The following is a 10,364-nucleotide window of genomic DNA, read 5'->3' as shown; positions in this document are numbered from 1 at the left end:
CTGTCAGCACAGAGCCCAATTCAGGGCTTGAACCCATGAACCGTGAGATCATGACCTGAGCCAAAATTGGACGCTTAACCCACTGAGCCACCCAGGCACCCCTGAAATGCTTTTCTTCTAGAGGCATTTGTACAAGGAGTTCAGGCCTTGGAGTCAGGCATCCAACACTCCAACAGACTTTACCACTTAAACTGACTGTGGGACCTTGGGCAAGCATACTAACCTCTCTGAGAGTCTTGTTTGTCTCCTGAAAAACCCCTCTCCAAGTCAATTTAAAATAAGGCAGGGCTTCACTGAACGTTGTTTGAAGGGGACGTAGAGGGGAGAATCCCACTTCCCAGAGAAAGTCCCATTACTGAGGCCTTTCCCTCAAAATCAAGTCCAGGCCGGCCCTCTCAAAGTCAACCAATCAGTCTTGCTCACTCCCAGATGGGCTCCTTTCTTCTTGAGTTTTGTGTGGCACATCCAGAACTTTTGTCATTCTGCCACCTTTGCTGGCTCCACATGAGACTTGAGCTCTTAGGCTACATTTTGTTTTTGTTTTTGTTCCTGTCCTGCTTGCTGTTTGAGTGGTCAGACAGATCTGCTCAAGTTTCTACAATGAGGACACAGATGCATGTTCATTGTTGCATGGACCTTCCTAGCATCCAGCCAGAACTGTGACTACCCCCCTCCCCCGCCACAATCAACAGAGGCCACTTAACCACCTTCACAATGACAACAGCTTTCTTCTTTCCTTTTTCTTTGTGTTTAACCTTGGCAATCAGCAGGAACACTGCTCTGACCCACCAGGTGTTGGTTTTGACAAATATTTGCCTTCTTAGAAGCTTATTTATCAGTAAGACGAAAAGATGTTCAACAGGTACACGTTCCCCCTGGAGAGGAGAGTGGCTTACGTGGCCGCTGGAGTCCCCGGGGAACTGGCCTGCACACTTGCTTTCTTGCTGGAGGCTGTGTTGCCCAACGTTGGCCCAGAGGGTACTCCACAGCCCTCTAGAAACATGCCCTCCCTCCCTCAGCTGTCTTTAAAAACCTTCCCAGGGGCGCCTGGGTGGCTCAGTGAGTCGAACGTCCGACTTTGGCTCAGGTCATGATCTCACGGTTCATGGGCTCAAGCCCTGCTCCGGGCTCTGTGCCGACAGCTCAGAGCCTGGAGCCTGCTTCAGTGGTCTCTGGGAACTAAGGTCAGAAGTTTAACTTTATTTTTAATTTTTTTTAATGTTTATTTATTCTTGAGAGAGAGAGAGAGAGAGAGAGAGTGACAGAGCATGAACGAGGGAGGGGCAGAGAGAGAAGGAGACACAGAATCCGAAGCAGCCCCGATGCGGGGCTCGAACCCAGAACTGTGAGATTATGGCTGGAGCCGCTAAGTTGGCCGCTTAACTGACTGAGCCACCCAGACGCTCCTGATTAAAAACTCTCCTGATTTGGTTGTCCCACAAGTCGCAGATTGCACATACTTCTCCACAAGGGCTTCGGGACAGACCTGGCTAGATGTCTTGCTAAAATCGAGGAGCCCTGTACCTACAGGATTTTATGGTTTTGACAATCTAGTGACCCTGACAAGAAAAGAAACCAGGTGCAACTGTCATGACTTATTTTTAGAAGAGCCTTGTCGGTTTCTGGGCATCTCCAACTCTTGCCTGGAAGCCGCAAGTGCTCTCTGCCCACTCCTGTAAGAGTTCTGATGTGATCTGCACCTGTCTGTTGTTGGTCCTTGCACTGGGCACTCCTCCTGTTCTGCCTACTTCATGACCCAGGCCGTGTCTAACCCTTAACACCTGGCCTGACCCTTCCGGGGCGTGACCTTCACAGGCGGCTCTATCAGGCCTGGCCCAGACTCCCCATCCTCCACCCTTCCCTAAACTCTCAACAGCTGAGGTCTGGGCCCTCTCCATAATTTCATTTATTTCAACAAGGACTTTATTGAAGCTCTATACACTTGATTGAAGTGTGAGCCATCATAACTCACTAGAAAAAGATTGTAGGGGATGCATAGACACAACATGAAGTTTTTACATGCCTAAGAAATAATCTGCTGGAGCTTTATGGAGGGTAGATGTCACGGCCCCTGTCATCTATGGTTTTAGGATTCCCTATCTCCCCCACCTTTTTTGTGTTTGTTTTTGAAGGAGAGAGAGAGACAGAGCATGAGCAGGGGAGGAGCAGAGAGAGAGGGAGACACAGAATTCGAAGCAGGCTCCAGGCTCTACGCTGTTAACACAGAGCCCGACGCGGGGCTGGAACCCACGAACCGTGAGATCATGACCTGAGTCGAAGTCGGACGCTCAACCGACTGAGCCACCCAGGCGCCCCTCTCCCCCACCTTTTAAACTCAGGCCATTTTTGGGGTTTCAGGTTAGATACTGGAAGAGAACAAGGTTGCCCTTACACTTGCAACACGGGGAGGCCCAGCCCAGGGATAGCACAAACCTGCCTGGCCAAAACAGTGGAGAGGGGAAACCTCTGAGAGGCAATGTGTTAGCAGGAGCTATTAGTTGCTGTCAAAGCAGGCGATGGAGGGATCTGCTGAGAACTGAGAACATCCTTGTGGCTCAGCTCACATCGTTCCCGGCTTCTGCTTTCTCCGCAGCTCCCCCAACCAGATTTCCTGTTCAGACCGAGGTGATAGTTGGTCATAAGAAGCTGACCTACACTTCTGCCGGCCCCATGAGAAAGGACGAAGCAACACACGCACACTGGACTGGGAGCCACCCCGGTTGGTAATGTTTTAACTATTTCTAAGTGCTTTTCTCTCTTAGATCCCCAGAGCCTATGCGTACAGAGAACAAACTGTAAAGGGATGCTTGTGAACAGCAGCCGTCAGCCAACATTCCTATCTCTCACCTTCTGTGTTTTCTGCTACTTCTCCTCAATCTCTAGTAGTAAAATATTAGGAGAACGATGGATTTCTAGAGCCTAATGCTGTGGGCTTAAGAAGGCAGTTTGGAGAAATGGCTGCCACCTGTCCCCAGGCAAAATGAGGCTCTGGCACCCATCGAGATGGGAATCTACAGACACTGATGGGGTGACATGAGGAATGGGAACACCGTTCCTGCTGGAAAGTCCCCCAAAAGAGGGGACTATGCGCCATGAAAAATGTCTTTAAGTTATAGACAGCGGGCTTAAAACTAATCCCTGCACACAGGCAGCTGCCTGCTGAGTCCCACGTGCAGAGGAGGGAAACTGCCCAGACCTCCCCCTGGATAGGAAGGGGCTCAGAGCTGGGAGCCCGAAGAAACTTGGGGCTCAGTTACAATCTCAGCCTCACTGCCGATAAAGGGCTTGTTGGGGTTGAGCAGGGAACCTAATCAGTGTTTGTCAGACTGCTTGTCGAGTACATTTTGTATTTGCTCAACAGCCAACTTGAAAACAAACTTCTGGATCAAAACCTGATGATAAGCTGGAAACTGCCTGTACTTTAAACCGAAGTCACTCTTTGTATCTAAAATTCGTTTTACTGATCTCTAGATAAACCATGACCATTCCCCCCCCTGCCCTGCCACCCCCCACCCCTGCCCCGCGCACACTCCCCAAGAGTTGTTCCTGGCAGGGTAATTTTTCCTTGAACTTAAGATAAACCAATTAGGGTTTCCTCTTAGCTTAGTGAAGTTTACTGCGTCTTGGATGGAAAGGACAACAAAGGAGAGTGAAGACAAAAAAAAATATATTCTCTTATTTATTATTGTTATTGTGACCACTGCTGCCTGGATGGTATTGAGAGTGATCACCCTCTAATGGAGCTATAGTTTGCTAGTACTTCTGGATTTGATCAAGGCACCTATGATATCGTCATGAGGAAGCCTCACGTCCTCATGGAGATGGGTGGGATACATGACGGCAGAGGAAGGGGATTTGTAGCTTGCTGAACATTTATATCAAAAGAATTTTGATTAGGATCAGCCTGGGGCAAATCTGTAGAGTGCTGTAGGGTTGTATCTTCACTCCCCTACTGAGTATTTTTATTAATGACTTGGATGAGAACCCTGCTGACCTTCTGATAAAATCTGTGGATGATCCAGGGGCACCTGGGTGGCTCAGTTGGTGGAGCGTCTGACTCTTGATGTCAGCTCAGGTCATGATCAGGATGAAGCCCCGCGTCGGGCTCTGCACTGACAGTGAGGAGCCTGCTCCGGATTCTCTCTGTGGATGATTCAAAACTGGGAAGAAGGAGTCAGAGGATAGTCAATTGTCAAGAAGATGGATAAAGACACTGGTTGTAGAGGTAGATATCGTTTTTCTGCTTAGACTGATGGGGAAAACCAGAGAGAAATATCCAGGGAAGGCCACCTCTGGCCACCTCATTTTCTGTCTTCTGCGGGGAGCTTCTCCCAGCACGCCTGACTCTTTGTTGAACAGTCTGTTGATAAATCAGCCTCCAGACCCCTCGAGGGCAGGGCCAGGACTTTGTCTTTCCTGGTGTTTAGCAGGGTGCCTGCTTGGGATGAGGCCATCCCTCTGCAGGCACATCTTTGCTGTTTCATTAGGTGGGGACTCCCAGAAGACACTGCCCTCCTGGGCCTGGGCCGGGCCTGGAGCAGAGCATTTCTGACCCTCCCTCCCATCTGCAGCCCCACTGAGTGCCTGTTTTCCCTCCTGTCCCCTCAATAACCTGAAAAAGAAACGCATGGGAACCTTCACTGCTTCAGCCCCCTGAACGTCCTAGCGTCCCAGCGTTTCTCTGGTTTGGCATAAGTGTTCCTGAAACAGAGGGGGTCCCGAGTGACGGTTGTCAGGTAAAATGCCGGATGCCCAGGTACATCGGAATTTCAGATAGCCCAAATCATTTTCTAGTCTGTCCTGTGCAATACGTGGGACGTACTCCTATTACAAAATGACTTGTTGCTCTCGTGAAATTCAGATGTAAGTCGGGGTCGGGCATTTTTATTTGCTAAATCGGATCAGCCCTACCAGGGCGGCCTCTCAGGATGCCTGGCCCAGCTCATTTCCAACCCAGACCACCACTCACACAAGAGCATGCAGACCCTTCAAACCACCCCTCCCCCCCAACACACGCTTCCTCCTTCACTCCGATGGGCTCGTCAGGCCCTGGGCTCCTCCATTGGGGCCTTGGGCCTGCACCCCCCTCAGGGCTGCATCTTGCCTCATCGGGCTAGGGGCTGACGCTGGCTTTCTATCAGCTCCCACTTAGTCTAGGTCAGCCTGAGGCCAGCCATGGAGAGCAAATCCGCTACTGTGGCCCGTGCATCGCCATCGTACATGATGACTCTTTACAACCCATCTGCGCTTCCAGCACATTCACTCATTTAGCAAATATGTACGCAGGGCCTCCTACATCACAGGCATTGTGTTGACTGCAGGGACACTGCAGTGAGCCCAACAGACCCACGTCTGTCCTCACAGAGCTGACAGCCCAATAGGGGCGACACCTCTTGAGGCTCACACAGGGACACCTGGGTGGCTCAGTCAGTCAAGCGTCTGACTTTGGCTCAGGTCACGGTCTCGCGGTTTGTGAGTTCGAGCCCCGCGTCAGGCTCTGTGCTGACAGCCCAGAGCCTCGAGCCTACTTCGGATTCTGTGTCTCCCCCTCTCTCTGCCCTTTCCCCTTCCCTGCTGGCACTCTCTCTCTCTCAAATAAATAAACATTAGATAAAACTTTGTAAAAAATAACAGTTTGTGGAGATGTATTTCACCCACCATACCATTTAACTGTTTATAGTGTACAATTCAGTGGTCTTTAGTCTATTGACAGAATTGTGCAACTATCATCGCACTCAACTTTTGGAACTTATTTTTTTAAGTAGGCTCCACGTCCGGCACAGAGCCCAATGCGGGGCTTGAACTCACAACCCTGAGATCAAGACCTGAGCAGAGACCAAGACTTGGATGCTTAACCAGCTGAACCACCCAGGTGCCCCATCTTTGAGAACTTTGTAATCCGTCCTACGAAGAACCCTCATACCCATTCAGAGTCACTCTTATTTCCCTTCACTCCCCCGGCCTTAGGAAACTACTAAGCTACTTCTTTCTATATATAGATTTGCCTACTTTGGACATTTCATATAAATAGAATCATATACATGTGGCCTTTCATGTTTGGTTTCTTTCACTTACCATGATGTTTTCAAGGTTCATCCATACTGTAGCAGGTATCAATCCTTCATTCTTTTTTCTGCCAAATAATATTCTATTGTCTGGATACATCACTTTTATTTATCCATTCATCAGTTGATAGACATTTGAGTTCCTCATGCCTTTTAGGTATTATTCGTAATGCTGCTGTAAACGTCCGCATACAAGTATTTGTGTAAGCGTGTTTTCATTTCCTTTGGGTATATATACCTAAGAATGGAATTGCTGCTGGATCATATGGCAGTTCTAGTTTTTAAGCTTTCCAACGTGGATGTATCATTTTACAATCCCACCAGCAATGTCTGAGGGGTTCTAGTATCTCCATCCTCACCAACATTTATTATTATCTGTCTTTTTTTTTTAATTTTTTTTTTTCAACGTTTATTTATTTTTGGGACAGAGAGAGACAGAGCATGAACGGGGGAGGGGCAGAGAGAGAGGGAGACACAGAATCGGAAACAGGCTCCAGGCTCTGAGCCATCAGCCCAGAGCCCGACGCGGGGCTCGAACTCACGGACCGCGAGATCGTGACCTGGCTGAAGTTGGACGCTCAACCGACTGCGCCACCCAGGCGCCCCTGTCTTTTTTTTTTTTAATTTTGGTTTTACCCTTTTTATTTTATTATTAGTTTTTGTTAAATGTTTATTGGGGCGCCTGGGTGGCTCAACCAGTTAAAGGTCCAACTCTTGATTTCAGCTCAGGTCATGGTCTCACGGTTTGTGAGATCGAGCCCTGCATCAGATTCTGCTTTCACAGTGCAGAGCCTGCTTGGGATTCTCTATCTCTCTCTGCCCCTCCCCCCATCTCTCCCGCCCCCACCCCCTTCTTACCCAACACCACTCCTAGCTTCTCAGAAGAAGCACTTCCTGAGTTGTTGTTTTGTTTTTTTTTTTTTTCCTTATTACAGCAGGCAGTTTTTTCCTGTGGTTAATGAATTGCTGTGTTACACATTTGTGTGATTTTCCTGGTATTTGGGCAGAGGCACAGCATGTAGAAACCACTCTGTTCTCCTTCAATTCCCTTTACCGAAAAGAGGAAGAAGGGAACAGCACTGTAAGGAGAAATATAGTTTCTTAATTAGTTACCAAACAGCTAAAATAGTTTCTGGAACTTTTTTTTTTTTTTTTTTTTTTTTTTTTTGATTATGGAGTTCACTGAGGACAAAGAGCTAGAAGGGGAGAGATACGTGAGGGCCACACACATATAAAAAGCCACTGAATTGACTATTTTTTTTATGTTTATTTTTGAGAGAGAGAGCTTGCAAGCAGGAGAGGGGCAGAGGAAGAGGGGGACAGAGGATCTGACACAGGCTCCGTGCTGACAGCAGAGAGCCCAATGTGGGGCTTGAATGCATGAACTGCGAGCTCATGACCCAAGCCGAAGTTTGATGCTTAACTGACTGAGCCACCCAGGCACCCCTTAATTGATGAGTTTTAAAAAGCTGAACTAGAAAACATTCCATTTATATATTTTTAATTTTGAATAAGACATTCAGGCTGTACAAATAAAGAATAAGGAGCCTGGTCATCTTTTCGATGGATAAAATAAATGAAGGAGAGTATACAGTCCAGTTCTTACATCGTAGCTGGGGGAAGAGAGGAGGAAGAGATTGCTGGGATAACTAGAAAGAGTGGGTCCCATAGAAAGAGACTAAGAGGGAGGCAGACCCATAGTGAGTGGGGGTGGGGAGGCTCTCCTGTGAAGGATCAGCCTCATGTTGACTTGGCTCCCGGGGGGCCTCAACACAAGTCACCCTGTAGTAAGTATTGTCTGGGCCGGGGTGGTGGGGACAACAGTCATTCCAAATAATGTCCAGCACCCGAGGCACAGCTTTTATTTTAGACTTTAATTTCTTAATTTGATTTTTAATAGGTAGTACATTTACATGACTTCAAAACTAAAAAAGACACGAGGTTTCTAAAGAAGAGCACACCGGAAACTACAACAACATTGCTGTTTGTCAAGAGGTATGCTATGTCTGTGGGCCAGAATACTCTAAGACTAAAAGGTCACTTCTCCCCACAATGGTTTACAGGTTCAATACCATTCCAGTCAAAATCGCAGAAGGCCTTTTTTTAGACAGAGATCGAAAAGTTGATTTTATTTTTTTATTAAAAAAAATTTTTTTAAGTCTTTAATGTTTATTTGTGTTGAGCAAGAGACAGAAAGCAAGCAGAGGAGAGGCAGAGAGAGAGGGAGACCCAGAATCCGAAGCAGGCTCCGGGCTCTGAGCCATCAGCACAGAGCCCGACACGGAGCTCGAACCCATGAGCTGTGAGATCATGACCTGAGCTGAAGTCGGATGCTTAATCGACTGAGCCACCCAGGTGCCCCTGATTTTATTTTTTTAAGGATTTATTTATTTTGAGAGAGAGCACAAATGGGGGAGAGGCAGACAGAGAGGCAGAGAGAATCCTAAGCAGGCTCTGCACTGTCACCACAGAGCCTGAGGCAGGACTTGAACTCACCAAGTGTGAGATCATGACCTGAGCCGAAGTCAGAGGCTTAACGACTGAGCCACAAAGGTGCCCAGAGAAATTGATTTTAAAATGCATAGGGAAGGACAAAGGGCCTAGAATAGCCCAAATTGAGACAGAGCGGCGATTGGACTCCGGGGCCCTCAACCCAGACCACAAAATCCAGCGTTCCTTGGTAACTGAAACCCAGTGCCTCCTACTAGCATATCTTGCTTGAATGCGGAAAGAGGCTGCCTCCCAAAGGAGGGACTCCCCTACCAAGACTGGTGAAGACTGAACCAAACCAGTCTGCGGTAGGGTTGGGCCCCTGGCACTGAACTGTCACCGACTTTGCCCCTCATTATAATACTAAAAATCAAGCCTGGTGGAGATTTAACATGCCATTGAGACGTGCCATGCATGACAAAGCACGTTCTGTCCACTGCACCTGTGCGCCCAACTTCCTGTATCTCTCCCCACCTTTACCTGTTGCACCGCACTCCTTTCCTGCCTCAGCCTCTTTAAAAACTTTCCCCAGGGGCGCCTGGGTGGCGCAGTCGGTTAAGCGTCCGACTTCAGCCAGGTCACGATCTCGCGGTCTGTGAGTTGGAGCCCCACGTCGGGCTCTGGGCTGATGGCTCAGAGCCTGGAGCCTGTTTCCGATTCTGTGTCTCCCTCTCTCTCTGCCCCTCCCCCGTTCATGCTCTGTCTCTCTCTGTCCCAAAAATAAATAAACGTTGAAAAAAAAAAAAACCAAAAAAACTTTCCCCAGCCTTGGTTCAGAGACCCAGCATGAAGACCCTTTCCTCTGTGCTGTCTCCCGCTAGATCCGGCATAAACCGGAACTTCTAGTATGGCCTCTAGAAAATCTCTGTTCCTTGGAGAGCCCAAGGACCGGAGTTGGTAACAGATAGGGAACAAGTGGAACTCTCATACCTCACTGGTGGGAATGTAAAATAGTATACAGCCACTTGGGAGAACAGTGTGGCGGTTTCTTAAAATGTTGAAACATACGCCTATCATACAACCCAGGCATTCTACTCCTGGGTATTTGCCCAAGAGAAATCAAAGTGTGTGTCTGTCTGTACAAAAGCATGTTCATAGCAGCTCTCTATGAGCTCAAAATTGGAAACAACTCAAATGTTCATTGATAAATAATGATTTAAAAAAAAACTGATATATTCATGCAGTGGAATACTCCTTGGCAATAAGAAGAAATTAATAATTGACTATGCTGATAAGAGAAGATAGACACCCCCGCCCCCACATATTACATACTATATGATTCCATTTTTATAAAATTCTAAGAATACAAACTAACCTATAGTGACAGAAAGCAGGTGTTTGCAATGAGGAATGGTGCCTGTGGGGTGGATATTAGAGAGATTACATATTTATGTATTAGAGAGGTGAGCTCTTTGTCGATGATGTGAATTGCAAATATTTTTTCCAGTTTGTATTTTTTCTCTTGACTGACCTTTTTTTGGGGGGGAGGGGCAAAGTAGAACTTTTTTTTTTTCATGGAGTATGATTTGTCAGTCTTTTATTTTATAACTTCTGGATTTTAAGTCCTACTTGAACCAGCCTTTGGCATTTCGAGGTCATGAGGAATTCTTTCACGTTTTCTTCTAGATCTTCTATGGTTTTGTTCATACCTTCAGAGGGTCAGTCCATTTGGAATTTATTCTGGTACGTGGTGTGAGTTGGGGGATATAGTTTTTTCTGCTTTTCTTTTAAAGTATTGGGGCACCTGCATGGCTCAGTCAATTAAGCATCCGACTCTCAGTTTCGGCTCAGGTCATGATCTCACATGTT

Source organism: Prionailurus bengalensis, chromosome E1 (assembly GCF_016509475.1).
Source record: "Prionailurus bengalensis isolate Pbe53 chromosome E1, Fcat_Pben_1.1_paternal_pri, whole genome shotgun sequence".
In the NCBI taxonomy this organism is placed as follows: domain Eukaryota; kingdom Metazoa; phylum Chordata; class Mammalia; order Carnivora; family Felidae; genus Prionailurus; species Prionailurus bengalensis.
Note: the sequence above shows the minus strand (reverse complement) of the source record.